Below are 24,159 nucleotides of genomic sequence, written 5' to 3' on the forward strand. Positions count from 1 at the left end.
CATTTACTGTTTCGTGTATGTGTTATTGCAGTTGTATTATTCTCTTTTGGTCTTGATGGGGAGATTTACCTAACTTGTTTATGGAAACTTTTGATTAAGTTCTGAAGGGAAAGATCGCCACTGTGCTTCCTTCTCAGAGGAACTTGGAAGTGTGTTCTTGTAAAGTTGGGATTCTTAACGTCTGCCTTTTCATATTGTTTCTATACGCGAGTAGTCTTTATTAGTCTGGAAATACTATTATAAAGTATTTATAGAGGACTGTAAATTTCCTCTTAAATTTTTCTTTTAAAGCCAGAATTCCAAACTCTGCGATATGAATGACTGTAGAGGGTTTCATATCAAATATGTCATCGATTGTTAATGGAAGTATTTCTTTGGAAGAAGTGTAATGTGGATTTTAGGCAGAATCAGTTTTTTCCTCCCTGGAATGCTTGTTCAGTGACCGAATGTGCAGTGGTGAAAACACACTTTTGACAGCTCTTACAAGTAGGTTTTTAGCCATATGAATGATTTTGTACAGATAAGCTGCAAAGTGTTGGGGAAATTAATAGCAATGGTTATCAATGTTCACAGATGTTGTGAAAAATCACTGGGATATACAGAATAAATTGCTTAGCTTGGCTTCGACCTGGATGGTTGCAAAGTGCCACATGTGGAGCCTGTGGGGAAAGTGAGGAGACTGCTTTTCCGACCTTGACTTTGTAGCCGAAGCTTTGTAACCTACTAGTTCAGTATTGTTGTTATCAATTCCAAAAGTAGGAAGGATCTTTTCCCACAGCCCTCCCCCACATTGTATCTCTGTTAGGATCTCTGTTAGGGCTTCCTGACACCTTGGCTCACTGTGGAGAGAATTTTCCCAGCAGGCAAAGGTAGAGCCAGTTACACACCAGGTCTTGTCTCTAGAGTCTGAGTTTCCTGATGCTATTCCTGTAAGGATAGCCAAAGTCGCCTAGCAGTATTTCTCTTCTGCTTTGTGTTCCCTGCTGATTAATTGGCTCAATTTAGATAAATTTAAAAGAATCAAATAAAGAAACCTGGAGACTGCCTTTTTAACAAGAATTCTCTAAAGACTATTTTTACAAAAGACACTGGATATAGGCTGTTATGAACATTATGTGTATGAATATAAATTAATATTTATATTTAATTATTTATACTTAGTTTCCAAGAATGGCTACAGAAGTGGTTTTAATGGTATTCTACTTTCTTCCTTAACTTTTTTTTTGATTGTAGGGATGTTGAAGAATTGATTTCAAAGCTAGTATACAATGAGTGCTATTAAATTAATTTACTGCTATGCTAACAATGTGCATATAAAACAGTCCACATTGTCTAGGAAATTGTCTGTTTTCTATGTGGCTGTGAAAATACAATTTAAATGGAATGATTGTTATAGGTAGAATTAAAATTATTAAGCTGAAGAGGGGGAAATGTAGGAAATCACTTTAACACTGTCCCTGAGAAACTAGAATGTTTGACTTTTAGTTGGAAAGTATTTGGATTAATTTTCTTTGGGTGGTATAATCTAGTGCAGAATCCCCTATCAGCAGATCATGTTCTGTTTAGCATTTGCCTCCTTTGACAATACCATGTAGTGGGCCAAGGTGTTTTCACTTACATTATATTATGATTTTATAACCTTATGAAGTTACTTATTGGAAGAAGACAACTTGATATCCTTAAGTGAATGAAAGAAACAGAACCCATGAAACTCTAAGGCAACATCTTCTAGTGAGTTAAAAGCATGTTAAAAAATGGGGAAAACGGGCAGCTAGAAAATGAGTTATAATGTGCCTGTTTGGGTCAAAGGATTTCCCCTGGAAAGTAATGGAAGATAAAATTTTGTTTCTGATGTGGGTCTGTGAGGACTCTGATGCTTTGATTTTCCTGAAGTTAGAGCTTGATGGCTTTATGTTCACTATTGCCTGGGATTTGACACCAGACATAGGCACTGGATACCCATGAAAACTTAGAGGTGTACATTTTTTCTGTCTCAGAAAACAGGAATCTATCTTCTTTTGAGCTGAGACACTGTTGTCTCACCCAAATTAGATGTAGTGGTTGGTTAACCATGATCTTTTTCTTGAGAGGAAAGTCATCAGCTACCTGTGACCAATTTTTTATGATGATTATCACTAATTGAATTAAACAACCACCAGTAAGAGTATGTAATAAATAAAGGAACAAAAGCTTGTGAAGTTAACAGCCTGGCTAGTTTAATTTCTAAGAAGATGTGTTCAAGTTCAAGTATTCTTCATATGATACAGGTGCCTAGTAGCTAACCCGAAACAAATGTTCTAACAGATGGAAAAATCTGCACAAATCTACATGCAAAAATTGTCCTTTAAAATCTTCATTTAAAAATGAACTTTTATTCCACAAGAAGGATAAGTGACAGGACAAAGGATGCAGGGTTTTGGACAAGCAGTATGTTCGGAGAGGGAAAATTTGACTGGTGGCTAATTTGCATATTAAGTGATCTACTGTTGCTCACCATATAATGGCAACCCACTCCAGTATTCTTGCCTGGAAAATTCTGTGAACAGAGGACCCTGGTGGGTTTCAGTCTATGGCATCTCAAAGAGGCAAACACGACTGAGTAACTGAGTACACACACAATTGCCCTACCATATAATTTAGTGGAGCCATACTCATCTAGAATTCATGAAAGAAATAAATTTAGAATTTATTATCTCTAGTTCTTTTCCTAACTTATTTTATATTTTACCATTACTTAATACTGTTGTTTCTGGATGAGTAATCGATGAAAAACTTACTTATTTTTATAGTTCACACACTGATGTTTGGTTTTTATCATTGTTTGCTTAGATTAAATCTAGTCTGTTCCACTGCACATTATACAGATTTTCTTTGTGCTTCTGTAAGGAATAATCACCATTTGACTCTTGGCTGGAAATGAGATGCCAGGTGAAGACGCACACATGCTTTTTTTAAAAATTCTAAATGCAGTATAAAAGAAAAGGAGGGTACACTGTATATGAATTATGATTCGACACGGTTAGTTGCTGCTAGCGGCCAAATATGCTTTTCCTTTGCTGTCTGCTCCAATTTCTCTTTGGACGGGTTGAGAGAGCACTCCGTGTTCAGGTCAAGATGTTTGCTCAGAAATAGTAGTACAGTTGCAGCTGTGTTTGCTGGAGCAGGAGACTAGTTTAAATAGCATTACCATTTATCCAGCCCATTAGCAGAACTCTGTAAAGTAATACCAACTCTGCATAAACTACAGGACAGTGTAATAAAATTACAAGCACTTGTTGACAGATGGAAAGTGTAAGTAAAGAAGAAAGAAAAGTGAAGGGCCATAGGTTGGAGGTTAAAAGAGACAGTACATAGTTTTCTTACTTATGGAGATTCTCCATCCTCTCACTTGGCTCCTCCTCCAAAACCAGGATTGCATTTTTGTTAATAGTTTATTAAGAGTGGAGAACATGATTTTCTGAGCAGTTCAGAGTGGGTTAACTGACAGAAGTACAGTGACTTTTGAAATGGTTGATTATGATGGAAATTTATGAGTAGCATACACAAATCTTCCTGAAAAGTATAACCTTAAAGGTGACTTGCCAGTGAGTGATTCACACTTTTCAGCCTGAGTTTGCAGCTATTCATCTACGCTCATTAGAGAGGCATTTCATTGGTTGTTCTGTGGTTAAGCATTTGGTTATAAATATTTGTTTTGTGGTTTTCAGTTTATTTCCTTGAGTATTATTATATTTACCCAGACTTCTAACATAAGCTTAAGTAGCCAAACCATGTTGCAGAAACTCATTTTTCACTTGTATCTCTTGAGACAAAACAAAGCTAACAAACGAAAATAAATACATAGGTTCCAGTGATTCATTTTCTTTGCTTCTTTAAATGAAAACTCTTCATTTCTGGTTAACAAGTGATGTTTCCCTAGTGAGCTTTGGAGCCACTAAATTATATAACATTATAAGTAGTATTTTTAAAGCCAAGAACTCTTTTTATGGCATAGTGACTCCTTACCTGAGACAAACAGATTCTGAGCAATAAATTCAATTGGTCAGGTCACAATTCATTTGCTGTCAGATAGGATCTCAGATTCTCCAAATTGTCTTTTTGATAATAATTATTACAATTCTTTAAGAGGAAAACTTAATTTCTATTAAAATAAAAATTAGTTTGGGAAAGATAACAAATATATGATGAAGCTGCCCTTACTTTCCTTTGCTTTCTTATAAAAGGAGCTTTGGCTTTTGATTTTGGTTTTGAGGAGTTACAAGAGTAAGTATGCTTAATGTTATAAAGGTCTAGATAATTCAGAAAAATAGAAAAGTGGGAGTATAAATTATTCATGATCTCCCCACTCAGATATAACCACTAGTATACTTGTCAATTGTTAATAGATTAGTTTTCTTTTTATGTAATTATGCATATAAATACTGCTGTACATGCATTACAAATACATTTTTTAAATATCCCCAGGGTTTAGTATAAAGCTTGACCTTTAGAAAGCTCTCAGTAAGTGTTTGATGTATTGAATTAAATCTCCGTTGGGTTCAGGGTTTGTAACTTGAATGAGCAAATAGTAACACTGGGAAGACATTATGAATAATGGGGAACCAAATTAAATTTAAAGGATACCTTGGTTCATTAATGTTTATCCCCATAGGTTTTCTAAACATTGAAGTGTCTATTGGTATGCACTGAAAAATCAAAGTAATGTTTTCCACCTAAGCAAAAATATCTTAATTTACTATAATACTATACTTGTATAAAACTACCACCACACCCCCTCCCCCCGCTCCCCGTCCCTGTTCTCTGATGTCAGTTAAGTCTCAGGATGCTTGGATTCAAGGATAAAAGCAGAAGACAACCATGGTGCCTGTGTCAGAATTCCTCCTGAGTTGATTCCTGCCAGCTCTGATGAAAGTGTGGGCTCCTAGAGTGTCAGGTGTGTAGTCTCCTGCTTCATTTTACTCTTGGCCTGTTTGGCCCCTGCCACAGTAAATCCAACAATGGTAATGCAGGAATTGCAGGTTACAGTTGCCACGGTTACCGTTGTCCCACCAGATCGACATCGTTACTCATCTAGGGAGCTGTCATCATAGCTGCCTCCAGTCTCTGGTGCCGAGACTGCCAGAAAGCTTCAGATGCAGAGAATAAAAGTTCTTCAAGATGGTGTGTCTGTGTCATCATTTGATGCAAGGATACACTGTTTGTATTGTTAATACTGATACCTATGTAAGGGGAACAGATTGATTCTTTATCTTTGAAAACAAAGAACCTGTATGAGAGATAACATTTAAAAAAGTGTTAACTGTCAGTGATTAAAAACCCCAAGTCCCTTATTATTTATTAAGTAACTTATTAATTATTATTGGGTCCAAGGGACTCTCTTCTTGCTACTTAAAAAACAGAGATATATAAGTAGCATTTAAAAATATTACTGTTATATAACAAAAGGTTCGTTTCTAAGAGGTAGACCAAACTCTTCCTAGACTGTGACCTGGACACACTTCAGAGTAGCCCCTTTCTCTTGCCATGAAAAAAGGGCTTACTTGTCTTTTTGTTTTTAAATCAACATGCAATAGTATGATATAGAAGTTATAAAAACAATGAAAATTAAGATTGTTTTTGATATTTTTGCCAGGCCTCCCGTGGGAAGTTTTTAATTTAAAGGGATCTAATAGAAGACTTTTGCTGGAGAACATCAGAAATTCGCAGGCTTCTGATGTTGCCAGAGTAGAATTTTTGGTGTGAAATCCACAGCATAGTTCCTGGCATAGGAAAGTCAAGTGCAGGAAGGTCTTTCCCACTCAAGTGCACTTGTTTAAATAGTTGCTTCCCCAAATGTAAATGTTTCTGTTCCCACCAGCAAATACTCATGGTTTGCCAGTGAGTGTAAATACTGTGAATACTGTGATCCATGTTAAGGAGAAAACCGCCATGGTGTGTGGCCCACATAATATGTGGCATTTGTGGGCCTCAGCCATTGCTAACTTCTGACCTGTAATATGTAGATTAAAGCCTTCAGAGTTCATGGAGACTGAGTGTGTTTTTTTGAAAGATGAATTTAAGTGTATGGTTTTCATGTCAAAAAGATTTTGAACACATATCAGGAGGGAATATTTTAAAATTTGATTGTAAATCATAAAATTGTTGCTGTAATCTCGAGTATAATTTAGTGATTGAAGTTTATATAAGGATTATTTCTAGGAATAAGTGACCATAAGGTATTAGTTCTGTTGAGCTAATTTTAATGTATGTACATTATATTTTAAGAAATCTATTTTGTGAGAAATATATTTTACTAATATTGTAAAATATTAGTGTTTAAATGCCTACTCAGATGTTAGTGCTTTGCTATGTTTGTAAATCAATGGACACTTCTGGAGCAAAGGTTTCTTTTCTATAAAATAGGAATGACATTTATCTCCTGGGAATATATCAAGTCGCAATATAGATTCTGTATTCAAAAGAACATTGTCAGCTTTCTGGTGTGATAGAAATGATGCTGTGGAGTTCTCCTCTCAGTGTAAAATAGGATGAAGTAATAGTCACACATATGTCCTAGCAAGTTGCCCACTCAGAAAATCTCCTGTTTCTCTTTCTTGTCTCTTCTTGTGTTTATTCTCAGTGTAATAACATATGCATAAGTGTAACCACATTAACTTTTTAACACTGCAGATTAGCATAAAATGTGCATTTGCACCATTCCATTTCTCCTTACTTGGCAACACAAGGTATATTAAAGCCCGAATGTTCTTAATGAGATCTCTTACCTGCTTCCAGTTGATGAGTCACGTAATTTTAAACTTCTTATATAAAATGAATCAAGGATAGAAAAAGAGGCTGTGACTCAGGAACTGTTTATGTTAGTTCACTTATTAAATTGTTGTTTTAATGATGTGTTTTTCTAAATAACAAAATGAAGGAAAAATACAAACCAGTTAGAAAATGCTGAGTAAACTCCTTAAGGCATAGATAAACTCTTTTGGAAGTTATTCAGAAGATTTATTGCATTGCTAAAGTACATTTTTATCACTAACTAAAACTTCAGTTTAAAAACAATGTAAGAGAACCGTTCCATTGAGCTTATTCAAAGTATGATTTGACCGGTGAAACATTCTGCCACCTTTACGTAAGCCACATTGTGATATTCGGTGGATTTTTAGACTAAGCATTTTGTCAAAATGCAGTTCAAATTGCAAGCTGTTTAGCGCTTTGGATTTAAAAGATGACTGATAGTGAAATAGGTTTGAGTCAGAAGTTATTTTTGTTTTGTTTGTATTGTAACTCCGAATCTTTTTGTATGTACATAAGCTTTGCCCTCAGATGAGAGTGGTGTATGTCCTCTTCATTACCCACAATCAGGTTACTTGCTATCAAGAAATTATTTAGAGAGAATTATCCTTAAGATGCTTGATAAATTGTAATATGAGAAACTTGGGGCAAAAGTTTAAAGTTAAACTCTGGAGATGGAAGAAATGAAGAGTGAAAAGGCCAGTCTTTGGTGGGACCTGTGGTCTAGGGAATAGCATAGGGGAGTGAAGTGCTATTAAGAGAACATCTGTGCCTCTTGAAATGTCCCCGAATGAATGTGAGCAGCTAAGTATGGCAACTTGATTTAAGTGTTTAAAAAAAAAAAAAAAACTTAAAGAAAAGAGAAATAAATAAGTCTGGAAACAGAATGGGAAGATAGCTTTGCCCCGTCATGATAGGTTTCTTCTACTCGTGAAAGATTAAAGCTTGAAGTATGTGAATAGCTGAGAACAGCCCAGAGAAAGGTTGATTGCTTCCCCTCCAACAGTTCCAATTGATTGAAAAAAGCCTAATTTAAAGTTCTGTTTGTTCTATGTCTTAAACCATCAGAATTCTCTTTTAGGACCAGAGGAATGCTCTGGAGGAAAAGAATCCAAGGATAAAAAGTCATTGCAAGCCAACAATTGTTCCTAATCCTCACAAAATGCTGGAGAAATTAAATTTATTCTTTATTGCTCAAAGTGTTACCTAGGTCACTGGGCGATGGGAAAATCGCACTGGAAGTAGAGTAGGAGCAAGCTTTGTTTTGTGTCTAGATGCTTAACCTTAGACACGACAAGGCATCTTAGAATGTGGTGGGAACTTGGTTCAGAGCATTAACACCAAGACTTTTATTACCCCGGATTTATAATAGGCTGTGCTGTCAGGAGATGAAAATGTTGTGTTTACATTGCAGTGTTAAATGATCATTTAATTAACACCTAAGGAAAAAAAGTTGTGAAATTCTTAGCAGCTTTTATTGTTGGTTTCCTGGGAGGTTTTAATATCCGAGTTTCATTGAGATTTCTTTTTTGTTAGTAGAGACACAAAAGACATTATACACTTTTTAAGGAAGACAAACAGTTTAACCTTGACCCTTTCTCTCTTAAAATATTAATTTAAATTACATTTTAAATCTGGTGTGCTTATTTAAAAAGTTTCTAGATTCAGATCTCAAAAATATGTCTTAAACACTTTGTTTCTATGTAAACATCTGTTATTTGAATATTAGTTAATTTACATTCTAAACTTTCTGCTGTAGAACATTTGAAACTGCCAATTAGTTTATATGAAGTGTAATATATTTATAATACTAACTATATGCATTATACATCTTTCAAGTTACACTGTAGTTACATTGTCTTATGAATCAGTGTCAAAATAGGGAATCATTTTCAAGCAAATTTTATGACAAAAAGGTACACTGTTATATTAACATCCTTATTTAGTTAGAGATCATTACTGTCATGACACAAGAGGTTTATATTAGACAGTAGAAAGAGTGAGAGCATTAGTATGAAAATTCAAATTAACTTCATTAATTGCTAAAAGATTGATATTATCAAATGCCTTCACTTATTCTCGATCTTTTATAAATACAGTTACCTGAAAAAAGAGTGGTCTTGAGACAAATTGATAAACTTGGAAAATACAGGGCAGTTGTCAAGGGCAGCTGAATACTCAGTACACTCGTTTTCTAAAATTATTATTAAAATTTATATCTGTTACTCCTCTCATTTTATCTAGATATGCAACTTCATATTCAAATATATGAAGTACTTTAAAATATTTACTAAGTTACTTGCTATTAAAGTGAAATCTTTCTTAACTTTTCCAGAAATGATTATACCATTATAGTGTAGTTTTTTTAAGTACACTGCTTTTATTCATACTGAAACTAAAAATGTTTATTCCCATTTTTTTAAAGTTTAAATTCAAGTGCCTCAGGATAAAACCTGCTTTCTGTATTATTCATGGTAAGAGTGCAAGGAGTATTGAATGTTATTAAAATCTCTTAATAGAAAGCCCTGCTTTGAACTGAGAATTATATTCTCATTCACAAAATACTACCGAGCATTACGTAGGCACTTTGTACAATGTTATATGCTTTCCCTACTTCTATCAAGTTTCAGCATTTCTCTAAAACTTTTTTCTTTTGACTCACACTGAGTTATTCTTTTTTCTCCCTTCTCAAAGCTGTTTCTCCATCCAGAGTCTAGTAACAAAACCCCTTAAGTAGGAATATTACTTTAAATGTTATCTCCTTTATATATACCCACCTTTTGACTTGAGGTAGTTACAAAACACAAAGTGTTCAGAAGTTAAAAAGTATGAAAGAGAAAGAGAAGAGTGACAGTATCTGGTTCCTTAACATACTAGATGATTGGTATATTCTATATGATATGGTTCCTTATACCAGTTGAAATTCCGAGCCAAAGAGGTACTGTGTGCAGATACGTGTCAGTGCGTGTGTGTGTGCATGTGGTTGGAAATGGGGATACTGAGAGCTAGGGAAACAGCTCTTTTGTGAATGCTCAGAAATGTTTGAAGAGTAAATATGTAGAGAAATCACAGGAAATTTCATTTAACAGATAAATATATTGTTTTCACATTAAAAAAGCAATGATATGTTCTTATATTGGAAAAAAGTCAGTGTTAAAATTTTATGCATTAGTTATTTAGAATCTCTAACTTGAAACCAATGAAAAAGATTCCAGGATTTATTTTAGATAAAGTTTCCAAGTTTGCTTCTTAAAAAATAGGAGTAACTTATCTAAATGCAAACAATTTACTGTATGTAACAAATATGCTTGGTAGTTATTCGATTGAAACCATTGCATGCAAGAGATTGGAAGATATAATATCTAGAAATACTCTAGTCCACTCTGTGGGGATTAGGTAATTAAAATGTTAACTTCCCTTTTGCATAAAACTCTTTTGCCTGACTTTCAATACCCAGGACAATCCAGTTCTGCGTTACCACTTTAGCTTTCTCATGTCTGTCACAACATATATGTTATGTCCCAGGCAAGCAGATTTTCCTGTTAGTGGTTGGACATTCCTAGCACGTTTTTGGACTCCTTCCTTGCTTCCAGTGTAGAGTAACATAGACTGTAAGTAGCATAGGGTATAAGCCTCACCCCCTCTGTCAAACCTTTCTCAACTGCTTTAGTTACCTCTATGATCATTAATTATATTGTAGTGGCTCTGAGTACAGACTGTTGACTCAGACTGCCAGAGTTTGAATCACTTAATGGGTAAACTTGGGAATGTCACTCAATTTCCTGCCCTGTGCCCTGGTTCTCCTTGTAAAATGAGGATGATGGTTAGAACTTACCTCCTGGGAATGTTGTATAGAATAAATTATTCACTAAATGAACAAAGCCTAATATGACGTATGATAATAGTGCTCAGTATTGTTTTTATTTTTTGATTTTTATTATTTAAGCTACCGTGTTTATTACCTGCCTCATATAATGTGCTCTTGGGTATTATATTCTATTAATAATGTGTGTTAACTTTGCCAAGACTCCTGTCTTATATTTGTCTTTGTTTTATATATAGCATTTAGCCTAGTGCAGTTTAATTAAGATACACTTTCCAAGTGAATGCTTGATGGAACTTAGCCTGAAAAAGACACTAACAATAGTTTGAATTTGGAATGAAATATAAACGATGTGAATCATAAGTCCAAAAACGTACTAGTTATATTCCTGAATCTGCTATTCACTAGCTGCAGATGCTAAGCAAAGGTACTTGATTTGCTGCTGCTGCTGCTGCTAAGTCGCTGCAGTCGTGTCCGACTCTGTGCAACCCCATAGATGGCAGCCCACCAGACTCCACTGCCCCGAGATTCTCCAGGCAAGAACACTGGAGTGGGTTGCCATTTCCTTCTCCAGTGCATGAAAGTGAAAAGTGAAAGTGAAGTCACTCAGTCGTGTCTGACTCTTCATGACCCCATGGACTGCAGCCTACCAGGCTCCTCCATCCATGGGATTTTCCACGCAAGAGTACTAGAGTGGGTCGCCATTGCCTTCTCCGATTTGAGTTGAGGACCAGTTTTTTGGGATTCCCTGGTGGCCCAGATGGTAAAGAATCCTCCTGAAGTGCAGGACACCTGGGTTCGATCCGTGGATGGGCAGATCCCCTGGAAAGGGGAATAGCTACCCACTCCGGTATTTGTGCCTGGAAAATTCCATGGACAGAGGAGCCTGGTGGGCTACAAATCCATGGGCACTCAAAGATTTGGACAGGACTCAGTAACTAACACTTTTTTTTTCTTGGCTTGTAAAAGTATTTGGTAGTTCAGATACAAGAGGGACAAGAATTTAGCATAAGGCCTCCTGGTGGCGAAGCTGATAAGGAATCCACCTACAATGCCGGAGACCTGGGTTCTATCCTTGGGCTGGGAAGATCCCCTGGGGAAGGAAACAGCTACCCACTCCAGTATTCTGGCCTGGAGAAATCCATGGACTGTGTAGCCCATGGGGTCGCAAAGAGTCGGACATGACTGAGCGAGTTTCACACTCATATTCTCCTGGTCTCTAGAAAATGCTCAGACATAATTGAAGAAAGAAGAGGAAATAAAAATACATAAAAAGTTTGCTCTCGCTCTTTTTTCAAAAATGTGTGGAGAACTCTTCAGACTACTTGTAAGAATTGTAATGGTAGAGTTATTCACATAATAATAAGCCAGGAATTAGATGAGGAAATTGTGGATGAGTGATTTTGAGATTGTTCTCTTTCCTATTAGCAATTAAAAAAAAAAAAAAAGCAGTTTCTGTGTTAAACGAATATAACCTGCTTACATTTTGCATGACTTTGCTATTACATGTTAATTGTCTGAAGGCTTAGGTTTAAAAAAAAAATTGAAGGAGATTTGATGGTTATGCAGTATTAAGTGACCATCCTGATACATGATAATCCCTCAATAGGAGGTAAATGGTATATAATTGAAGTAATTTCAATATTTACCTGTCCCTCAAACATCACAACTGATAGCATGAGGAAATGAATTAAAAATAAACAAGGCAAATCAAGGAAGAATAATGGTGGACATAGATTTTTATGTTCGTATTTGTGTTATAATCTTTTGATTTTAACAGATTTGTGAGCTGGTACCTTCCTTTTCTGTAATTCACCCTACTAAATGCATTGTGCACCCTGGACGATTAATTTTCCTTATATTTTGAGAAGACTAGAATGTATAGAGCCTGAATATCCTGAAGGTGACTGAAATCTGGAGTCTGTTTCTGAAAGACAGATTTCCTCTCAGGGTTGGTGTGGTTTTTCTTTCCTTCTCTTTAAGGAGAATGAATTCCACACCTAATGAATAGTTTCAAGAAAAGTTGTTAGTCAGGTACTCCAAGTGACCACCCTGGATTCTTCTTTTATTACAGAGAGGAACATGATGGAATGAGAAAGCAACATAGTTATATTTGATAAAAGGAAATACCTTTTTTCCTTTCCCCACCCACCATGTAATCCTCTGGAATTTAGTTGACACTGGGAAGTTACTGCAGCAAATAGTGTGTTTGAAAAAAACCAGCTTGGAGGAACGAGACTAATACTTGTAGCTACAATACTTACATTAAAAATCACAAAGTGTATCACTCAGCTTATTTCAGGGCAAGGTTTTCACATGAGCGTGTCTCGGAAGAATTTTTCTTTTATTCTGGTCAGTTTTACAATGAAGTATTACACAGTGGGCAGTACCATTGTTATCAGCATTACTTTTTGTTCTTTTCTGGGTTGTTGGATATCACCCTGTTGCCTGAGATGGGATACTAGATCAAAGTCAGATGAAGGACTTAAGTTAAACATGACAGAGGGACAAAAGAGGAACTCTACGTATACTGGAATGTTATTAAAATGGACAGATGTTATTCTTCAGCTCTTTTCCGTTCAAAACCATACATTTAAGAGAAAATAATGATATAAATCAGTAATACAGTCAAGATATCGCTTTATTTTCTAAATTGAATGATTAAGTTGAATAACTCTATTAAACTATAAGTAAACATGTTTTGCTAGAGGTTTAGTTATTTCTAAATACATGTTATTTCCATATCATCAGTGTGATATCTGTTCCAAGGTACTTGCTGTCATTGTATTTTTATAAGATAATTCAGATTTAGGTCTTTTGTAACTAGAGCTCTTCTCCCCCGTTCTCAAGCATGTATTATTTTAGTGCCTTGTATTTATGGCTCTGCTGATTATTTTGTATGTATTATATTTCAAAGCAGTGATTCATAAAGTGTGCTCTGCAATGATGTAAGAGCAAAGTTTTGTAATCAAATGTGTCAGGAAATAATGAAAGACATCCCTTGCAGTGACTGCAGTGGACGTTTGTGTGTTAATCTCCAAGGCATCTTGTGATGAAGAAATTCACTTAACTTAAAAAATTTGTTTCTCAGTATTATGTGGTTATATGGTCCTCTTTTTTCTCGGCTTCCCCCACTAATACCAATTAATCCAAATAGCAAGAGCAGCTTCCAAAAGATAACTACTTTTTGTTAATTATGTTTGAGATTTCTTTAAAAAAATAAAAACTATTTTACTTATGGGTGGCTGAAATTTAATGTTATTTTTCTGGTGCCAACATAGTGACCTAAACAACTTTTTCTTTTAATGCATTGGCCTGACAAATCTGTTCTTTTCAGTTTACTTGAAAGTAAACTTGACATTCTTTTGTTAACTCTAGAGATATAGAAACTTAGATCTTTGTGTAACAATTTTGATATCTTAATGCTGATATTTGCTTACATGTATGTGTGTTGTATATAAAATCATTTGCTATATGTGCACATATGCACACACACAGACAGACGCACAAGCAGATACCAGTGCTAAGGTATCAAAATTCTTACAAAAGGATCTAAATTTCTCTATCACACACATGCTGTGCTGTGCTGAGTCTCTGAGTTGTGTCCGACTCTTTGTGACTGCATGGACTGTAGACTTCCAGGCTCCTCTGTCCGTGGCATTTCCCAGGCAAGAATACTACAGTTGTCTGCCATTTCCTTCTCCAGGGGGGATCTTCGCAACCCAGGAATCAAACCTGGGTCTTCTGCATTGCAGGCAGATTCTTTACCAACTGAGCTACAAGGGAATCCCATCACACACATAGTGCCACTCAACTCTATTTTAATGACCGAAAACATTTTCACCACCTGTTTCTCCCTTCCCTGATTCTGTCATTGTAACACCTGAAGCCTGCTGTGCACAGCAGTCTTCAGCAACACAGGGAAGTTTGCATCCTCTCAGCTGGGCGTGAACTTGCAGGAGTGTTTCTCACTCCACAGAGATTGTTGAAGCTGAATGTATTTTATACACAGTTTGTATTTGGTTAGCGGACTTTGACAGAGAAGGCAATGGCACCCCACTCCAGTACTCTTGCCTGGAAAATCCCATGGATGGAGGAGTCTGGTAGGCTGCAGTCCATGGGGTCACGAAGAGTCGGACACGACTGAGTGACTTCACTTTCACTTTTCACTTTCATGCAATGGAGAAGGAAATGGCAACCCACTCCAGTGTTCTTGCCTGGAGAATCCCAGGGACGGGGGGGCCTGGTGGGCTGCCGTCTGTGGGGTTGCACGGAGTCAGACACGACTGTAGCGACTTAGCAGCAGCAGCGGACTTTGAAATCAACATAGAGTTTCATATGTTCAGTATGTTTGACTGAAACCCATGTCTCTAAGGACTAAAGGATAAAACATCAGATTTGAAAAAATTTTAATAGTATTGGAAGCTTCTAAGACAGTTGTTACATATACCACATTGGTGCTTCTCAACAGGATACTTATACTGATCATTACAGAAATTGTGGGTGCTTTCCCTTTCTGTTAGTTCCCCTGGCATGTTGCTTTGACTGCCAATCCTTGTTTATATTAAATATTGAGGGGAAAGATATCAAAGAAAACACCACATTATAGCTAAAACAAACCTACTTCAAAGCTTGATGAAATGGGTTTAATAGAAATAATCATGGCAAATTATCCAATATTTACAAACACATTCTCAATGTTATGTGGCTTTAGATTTAATAAAAGCGTGGAAAGAATCCATTGTGTTGTAGTTGGGTTTCCCTTTGTGTAAAGAAACTGAGTATCCCAAGCCTCTCTTCCCATGTCCCTATTTTTTCTCCATCACCATCTATCATGCTGTGTATTTTACTTATTTGGTTGTTTTTCCCTGTCAATTAAAATGCAAGTTTCATGAAGGCAGAGCATAGTGGTAGGTATGCAGGAAATATTGGTTGAATGAATGAATATAGGTTTTGCAACAGACTATCAGGATTTGAAACTGTGTGACTTGGAGCACATTACTTAACCTCTCCACCTCAATATCTTTTTCCTTAAGGTGGAGATAGTTAGAGCATCAGTGTCACTGAGAGGATTAAATGAGAATGTAACGCATCTGCCACAGAGTTCAATTGATGGTAATTATTTTTCATAAAAACAACTCCTAAATAGGTTGAGGAAAAATAAACAAACATTAACCATCATCTGTTAAAATGATTTGTTATTGCTTTTTGGCTGAGTCTGTGTTCCCCGCCCCCTACTCCCGGCTGTACTACAATAGTACGGGAAACCTAACTGTTCAGTGACACAGCACATGCTGCTTGTTCTTTCCTTCTTTTTTCCTACTTATTTCATGAGTTCTCCATTTTCATGGCATTCTCGGTCTTCACATTCCTGCTTCTGGGATGTTGAAATCCCACCAGGCTTTGCTACTAACCAGGCACTGCTTTACTTCCTGTCTATGGAGATTGCTGCCTTTCAAGAGGATTCCACTACCCACCTGGGTAGAGGGGTCCTTCCCCGTGTGGCTGTGTAATACCAGACAGTAGATACCTGCCAACATGCAGGTGTTTTCACTTAACTTTTTAACATGATTAATCCATATGCCTGTAGCCAAGGGAGTTCAAAAAATTTGACTGTCTAGTATATTGTAGAGATAGCAATAGTTTAGTTTATATATTATGTTTATTAGTTTTTTTTTTGTTTTTGTTAAAAAAACAAAATCCACTCCCTGGGTTGTATACCCCTCTAGAGCTTGGGCACTTTCATCTCTGTTCACCACAGAGCAGTTTTAAAATAGAGTGAGCATGCAAATATTTGTAAGCTGAAATAAAAGTGCAGACAGTACAAAGCATCCACAGTCATCTTTCATACCACATGAGCTACAAAAAGCATTTGAAGCTTTAACTTTTTATTATTTTTGCATTTGTTCTCCCTTGATAGTGTTTAAGTTTAAAGAGAAGAACAGTTAGTAAACTTGTTCAATCAGCATGTCATATGTCAGTGTAAGATACACACTTATACATAGTTGGCTTTTTGTACCAGTTTCCTCACTGTGAATATTGAGAGTCTAGAAAAGTCTATTCTACAATATCTTTGATAGTATTTATAAATTCTTTATGAATGCGTGTGATTTTATTTAATTTGCAAGTAAGGCAATAGTGCTAAGAATTATTACAAAATTGAAATTACTAAAATAATAGGAAGCAATTGAGGCAGCTAATTTCATCTCATCCCTTTGTATCCTTATTTGGGTTGCCAAGGCACAGCTTACACAGTGTGCTTCCACAATTCTTTGCCATTCTAGAGCATGTACTTCTGACATTTTTATTAGGCTTTTGTGTTTGGTCACTGTATTAAATCCAGCAATTTATTCCTTTCCACTTAAATTGTCTTCCCTGTACAAGGGGTGGAGAGGAATTCACAGCGCTTGCACATAAAAGGCCATTATCTTATCTTAGCAAATCCGGCTCTACAGAGACAGTGAATCATGACAGCTCAGCTGGGAAGCTGGGAAGGGAAGTGTATCAAGGAGGGAGAGATAGTGAGTTGAGTCAGTGATGTAGCCTGTGCGTGTGGTGGTAGTGAGTCCAGCAGCAGCAGCAAAGGTTAGTATTCCTCTGCAGATCCTGGCCTGATAGACCATTTAGCAGACAGACTGATGTTTGCACCCAGGGAGTATCTTCTGCCTCTAAACTTGATTTAGTTGTAGCTTGTACAAACAGCTCAGGAGACCCTATTACCCTGTTATTTTCTTGACCCAAATTAAAGCACCTCTTTTTCTTTTTTTTCATAGGATAAACATGCTGACATTTTGTGTGTATAGCTGGACATAGGTTGAACAACTCTGTAGAAACTTTGGAGCTTTACTTTAACATAGCCTTCGTTCTGCGAAGAGAAATATTTCCTGATTGGAGGAAGTGGTGGTGATGAGGGTGGAAAGGTTGAGGTCAGCCGTATCGCACTCATGAATTCAGTGCATGATCCAGGAACTCTTCTAAGCGGTTCATTTGTATCAATATTTATTAGATCTTCAACAATATGTTGTTGTTCAATAACACGTTTGTGTCTGACTCCTTGTGACCGTGTGGACTGCAGCACGCCAGGCTTCCCTGTCCTTCACCATCTCCTGGAGTTTGCTCAAACTCATGTCCATTGAGTCGATGATGCCATCCAACCATCTCACCCTCTGTTGCCCATTTCTCTTCTTATCCTCAATCTTTCCCAGCATCAGGGCCTTTTCCAATGAGTCAGCTCTTCGCATCAGGTGGGAGCTTCAGCTTCACCATGAGTCCTTCCAATGAATATTCAGGGTTGATTTTCATTAATATGAAAGGGAACCAAATCAGATGGGAAAACAGACCCAAAGAGACGAAGTAATTTGCCCCAGTGGCAGGCTGGTATTTGACTACAGTGTAATGCTCATTACCATGTGTTTTAACTGGACTAGAGTTAAGAGTTTCTTTTACTAGGTAAAGATGTCACAGAAAGCATGATCCATATAATCTTACCATGTTTGATGCGTTAACAGTGCACAGGTGCTTAGAGAGACCTTGTCCCCCTCTGTCTTCCACTTGTCCATCACTTATTAAGACCTGGAGCTTAGTGTCACCTTGACTCATTTCCTCTTCCTTTACCCCCACTCTCAAGTTCTGCTGATTCTGCCTTCTAATAGCTGCACCCATCAATACACTCCTTTTCCCTGTCTTTAGTTTAATTCCTAACTAGGGTCCTCTGCTCCAAAATTCCTTCATCCAGAGGTGTCTTCTTAAAGAACAGCTTGGATTAGGTTCTTCCCCCAGTCAAAACTCATTTGGTCTATGAGCATGGTAGTTTAGATTTAGCAAAACATTTTCCCATTACTTTCAAAGGAACTCTTATAAATACATATCACTGCCTCAATTGTATAAATGAAATAACTAGCTTACAGTGGTTAGTGGAATTACTAGCCCACCATAGTAAGACTGATAAATAGTAGAACTATTACTTTTCTCTAAACTTTTATAATCACCAGGGTTTGTAGTCTAAACTCTAACTTGGCCTTTAAGTTTCCTCAGTGGTCTCAATTTATCGTTTTTATTCCTTATACTTGAAGAGTTACACACCTGAAATCAGCTACTCTTGAGCCTGTGGAGTTCTGCTTCTGCTATTTCCTCTATCCTTTTCATCAGGCAAACTTTTCTTCACAAGCCAGATCATGCCTCCTCCACCTTGAAGGCCTCCTTGATTTCACCTAGGAAAATGTAACCTCATTAATTCAGGGTCTCAGGCAAACAGTGCTCTCCATTTATAGGTCACAGCAGCCTCACACAGATTATCCCGCTTCCTTCTCCTTTACTGCCTGACAGAATACTTCTCATCCCCCCTTTTGGTGATAGTATGCCTTATGTCTCAAGAGGCTGTCATAGCAGAGGTCATATTTTATTTATCTCACTATCACCTTAGGTCCTGGCCCAAAGTTGGGACTGCTTTGTTGACTAAATGAGCTTACATGAAGACTTTCATAATGAATTCAAATGAGTTCTTCTCTGAGCTTTTTTGGGAGAGTTTAATCTGAGCCCGCTCCCTTTTTGCAGCCCTACCACATAGTTTTTCTTAGGCCTCTGTTAGTTTTATGTAACAGTTGCCTTTTAGCAGAGTGATTATTTTTTTCTCTCTATCCTAAAAATCCAAGCTTCTGGTGGCAGGTTCTAGGTCTTTTTCATTTATATGCTTCCCAAGGTACATGCTGTTTTACTAAGCATGTAATAGGAGCTTGATAGATAATTATTAGATACATTTAATAAGGATTTTACATTTTTTTCCTCCAAGTCATATTTCTATCATTACAACAGAAAACTTGTCTTAAAAAATATTTTAAAAAATCAGTAATAGTGTCTCTGATTTTTAAACGGTTAATATTTGACAGAACTCAAGCATGTTTATACAGATTGGTAAATCAGTGTCCAGACAAACAGCCTCGCAGTTGTTTTCTATTGTATTTATTATGGGAATGTTATTATGTTAATTTATTTTAGAATTTAAATAAATGGCACGTGAATCAGCATGCTGTGGTGGAGAGAGCCAGGATTTTGTGGGATAGGATTCAAACTCTAGTTTCATCAATGTGCTGGGTGGGAAACACTCTCCTCTAACCTGGTTTCCTTGCCTGTTAGGGGAAGATAATACACTACGTATGTTACTGGGTTGCTGTGAAGATTGAGTTTGTGGTGTCAGCAGAGTCCTTACACTTAGTAAACTCTCAATAAATATCACTAGTTATTAGAAACACTGACGCTTCCCTGAATTCATGTGCTCTACACATGTGCTTGAGAATTAGAATATTTCACTTTATTTCTGAAATGCTCTCTATCCAGGATAACATTTCATGTCAGCCAGCTTATTGTGGATGCTTTTGGAAGAGCTCTTCAATGTTAAATACATTCAATGTTGAATGTCTTAGGACGAGGTAAACTGTTTAAATACAGAAAATAAGTGCTTGTGGTTTGTGGATTAGTTATATGGTTTCGGTTGCAAGTAACTGACACCTGTCTGAATCTGGTTTTAATAATAAGCAAAATTATGAACTCACAGAGCAAGTTCAGAGATAGCTTTTCATTTTTTTCTCTCCACTTTTCCATCCTCAAGGGCAGATTATATTAAGGCTTTGCTCCTATTCTCAAAATGGCCATTGTTTAGGGCTTCATGTTGAAATTCTTCTGGTTCATATGCAGTAGAAAAAAGAAGGGAGAGAGAAAAAGAAGAAAATAAAGAACAGAGAGAAGGGAGGCAATATTTCCCCCCTGCCCAGTAGATTCTGTATCCCTTATTTCAATCCATTGAAGCAACTTAGGTAAAGTTAGGTCTAAAGTCTATAACTATAGACCAAGAGTTGCCAAAGAAATGGCATATGGTGATTGATTTAAAGTACTTAAAATACTGCTCTGGTCTTTCAGATGGATAGGTAAGTGAATCAGATTAGGATTCTCTCAGGATTGAGGAAGGGGCACCGATTGATGTGAGGAAATAACCAACAGTGTCCGCTACAGTTAGGAACTTAAATTTTAATTGTTCATTTGATTTTCCTATAGAAATTTAGAAAAGTTGCTGATATAGCAACTTTTAGTTTAGGTCCATAGAACTGGAACATCTTAGATTTGCTGATTGCTTTGTGCTCCATCTTCACATGTAGGGATAATAAAACCTACCTTTCAGGGTTTTGAGATAATTAAAAATAAAATCTATGTAAACTCTGGGAGTTGGTGATGGACAGGAGGCCTGGCGTGCTGTGATTCATGGGGTTGCAAAGAGTCGGACACGACTGAGCGACTGCACTGAACTGAAGGCTTGCTTTGACTAATTGTATTTTCTTGGTCAGAATTTCTGTAGTCATCTTTGACTTTTTTATATTACTGTTTTCCACTTCCAAATACTTACATTATGAATCTACAGAGGTGCCTGACTTTCACATAGAAGTTTGTACACCCAAGAAAAGTTTCAAAAGTCTTTTTATAAACAAAAGTCTACATTTTATAAAATCTATATTCATGCAGTTTTCTATGTTTCTCAAGGAGCCCTGTGAGGTAGATATCATTTATGACATTTTACAGATCTCATTACCTGCCTCCTCCTCGAAAATGTGACTCTCACGAGGACAGAGAGTCAGTCTATTTTCTTCACTGTTGTACCTTCAGCATCCAAAATAATACATCATGGAGGCAGACTGATAAATGCTCAATCAGTGTTTGTTGAAGGAAAGGAGAAAGGGAGGGAGGAGTTTGCCTACAGAAGGCAAAGGACTCTCTTAGTTCATGACCTAACAGTGAAGATATGAACCCCCTTTTTTTGTGGGCCTGAGACCTGTATACCCACCTTGAACTCTTTAGCTATGTTAGGTCAGTTTTCTCTCCCTTGGTTCTTAGTTTGCTGCAGCAGAGAATTGAAGCAATAGACCAAGACAGCTCAAGCAGGCAAGGTTTATTGAGCAAGCGATAAGTAGTACAGTCTTGAGACAGGAGAGTGGACCAGCCTCTGCAGGAGCGTTCCTAGCCAGTTTAGATTTCCCTTTTTATATCCCTTGTTTCCTCCCCTGGGCAGTCCCTGAGGCCTGATTGGTTATACCCTATGCAAATGAGGCATAAACTCGACACCGATCAGGAAATGGGGTGTGTTGGGCACGTTTTTTCCCTCCAGAAGTCTTCAGTCAGCTCTGTTGTTCTCCTTTCCTGCCATCCTGTGGCCTCCTAACTGCCACTTCCACCTGACTGCTATTTTGGACCCTATTCTCCTGACTCTAACAGCCAAATAGCTTCATTCTACTTTCTTCACCCTCCTTTTCCCTCTCTTTGCTCAGCTGAATGAGCACATGCAGTTCCCAAGATAATCCGTGCTTTTCACTTTCACGGGGCCTTTATATATACAGATTTCCAAGCCAATGGTTATACTTGCTCAGCCCTCTCCTGCCTTCCTGTACCCTATCATTGTCTCGTCGTATCCCTGGTTTACTCTGTTGTTCAGTCGCTAAGTCATGTCTGACTCTACGACCCCATGGATTGCAGCACGTGTTCTCTGTCTTCCACTATCTCCCGAAATTTGCTCAGATTCATGTGTCTGTTGAATTGATGACGCTATCTAACCATCTCTGTATATAGAGCCTTTGTATTCCAGTTCAAACATGATAAGCCTGGTAAACCTTTCATGATCCTCCAGATTAAATCACCTTCTCTTTACACATCCACCTACTACAGGATATAGTTTTTAAAGGCATGTGTGTTTGTGTGATTATTTTATGGTTTCTCTTTCTTCACAGTAGATCTTAAAAACAGGATATGAGTCTTGACTTAAAAGCAGAGACATTACTTTGCCAACTAAGTTCCGTCTAGTCAAGGCTATGGTTTTTCCAGTAGTCATGTATGGATGTGAGAGTTGGACTGTGAAGAAAGCTGAGCGCCGAAGAATTGATGCTTTTGAACTGTGGTATTGGAGAAGACTCTTGAGAGTCCCTTGGACCGCAAGGAGATCCAACCAGTCCATTCTGAAGGAGATCAGCCCTGGGATTTCTTTGGAAGGAATGATGCTAAAGCTGAAACTCCAGTACTTTGGCCACTTCATGTGAAGAGTTGACTCATTGGAAAAGACTCTGATGCTGGGAGGGATTGGGGGCAGGAGGAGAAGGGGACGACCGAGGATGAGATGGCTGGATGGCATCACTGACTCAATGGACGTGGGTCTGAGTGAACTCCGGGAGTTGGTGATGGACAGGGAGGCCTGGCGTGCTGCAATTCATGGGGTCGCAAAGAGTCGGACACGACTGAGTGACTGAACTGAACTGAACTGAAAGCCTGAGCAGTATCTGGCATATTCTAGGTGCTCAATGAATATAACATGTCGACTGAATGTCACCATTGTCTTGTCAGTCTATTTTCATTGTGTTGCTCATCAGTTATACTTACGGTTTGCAGAAGAAAGGTTAGTGTTTTGTATAAGTCCCTCATTTCCCCCCACATATCTTTTCTCGCAATAACCTATGTACTGGAAAATTGTAAAGTCTTCAGGACCAGCCTCTGCTTACCTGCTTCAAGTCTGTATCCTCATTTCCTTCTCTTACTTTAGGTCTCAGCGTTAAATTTACCTTCACTGCTCTTCACTTCATTCAAGGATAGATGATGGTTCCCTTATCTGAGTGACCTCAGCACTGCTCCTCCACCATTAATGTAGTTAGTGTATCTGTTCTCATTTGTCTATCTATTGAGCTGAAAAGTAGACCGAATCTAGTCTAAGATATTTTCCCGGAGCTTAGCATGGTACCTGAGATGGTACACACCAGAGATATTTTTCCCAGTGACTGAATGCATGTCTTGTATGATATTCCCCAGATATTGAAATCATTCTTGGAAAATGCGTTCAGTAAACAGTTGAAATTTAATTCAGTGTCTTCAGTGCAGCATATGCATCCTTCAAGGATTGCTTAACATAATCTACTTTTTAGTGATCTAGAAAACTGAAGAGCATATTGGTTGCTGCAGACAAGTACCCAGCTGGGGAGGAGAATGGGTGTCTTTTGTTCATTAGGCCCAGCATGTCTTTTGTTCATTAGGCCATTTCTACCTCTGAGAGGCTATTTTTAAAAACTTTTCACAGAGATCCTGTGTGTGATAATATGACCCTAGACAGAGGAAGAAAATGTTAGAAATTTCTATTTAAATTTTCCTCTCAACTTTGAGAACTCTATGTTTCTCTGAATTTTAAAATACTTATAGTCTAGTGGTACTGTAATACTAAATTTGTATAAATACATGAATAAATTATAAATGGTGGGGATGCTTGCTAACTGTGCTGATGATGATACATGATGAAAGCAGTTATGGAGAACTGTGATTGAACTTAACGAGTCCAGTGTCAGTGTAGTTTCCAAGTTGACTTATGGCTTCTTCTTGATGCAGTTTTCAGCTGCCTTAAGAAAGGTATGCTCAAGGTAATGACATCTTCTAATGACTTCTTGGACATCCTATGCACCATGGCGCTTGTGCATGTGTGAATTGTGTGTCTGTCCCTTGTTCCTGGGCTTGTGATAAAGAAGAGAATGGTTGGACTG

The 24,159-nt window shown here is 37.4% G+C and overlaps 1 protein-coding gene across 4 annotated transcripts in view; it reads left to right on the plus strand.

The window, feature by feature from the left end:
• The window catches only part of SLIT2 (slit guidance ligand 2), a 403,061-nt gene that overhangs the window by 15,870 nt on the left and 363,032 nt on the right, over positions 1-24,159 (plus strand). The gene's annotated exons all lie outside the window — the stretch shown is intronic.

The sequence above is a fragment of the Capricornis sumatraensis genome, chromosome 7 (genome assembly GCF_032405125.1).
Source record: "Capricornis sumatraensis isolate serow.1 chromosome 7, serow.2, whole genome shotgun sequence".
Classification (NCBI taxonomy): domain Eukaryota; kingdom Metazoa; phylum Chordata; class Mammalia; order Artiodactyla; family Bovidae; genus Capricornis; species Capricornis sumatraensis.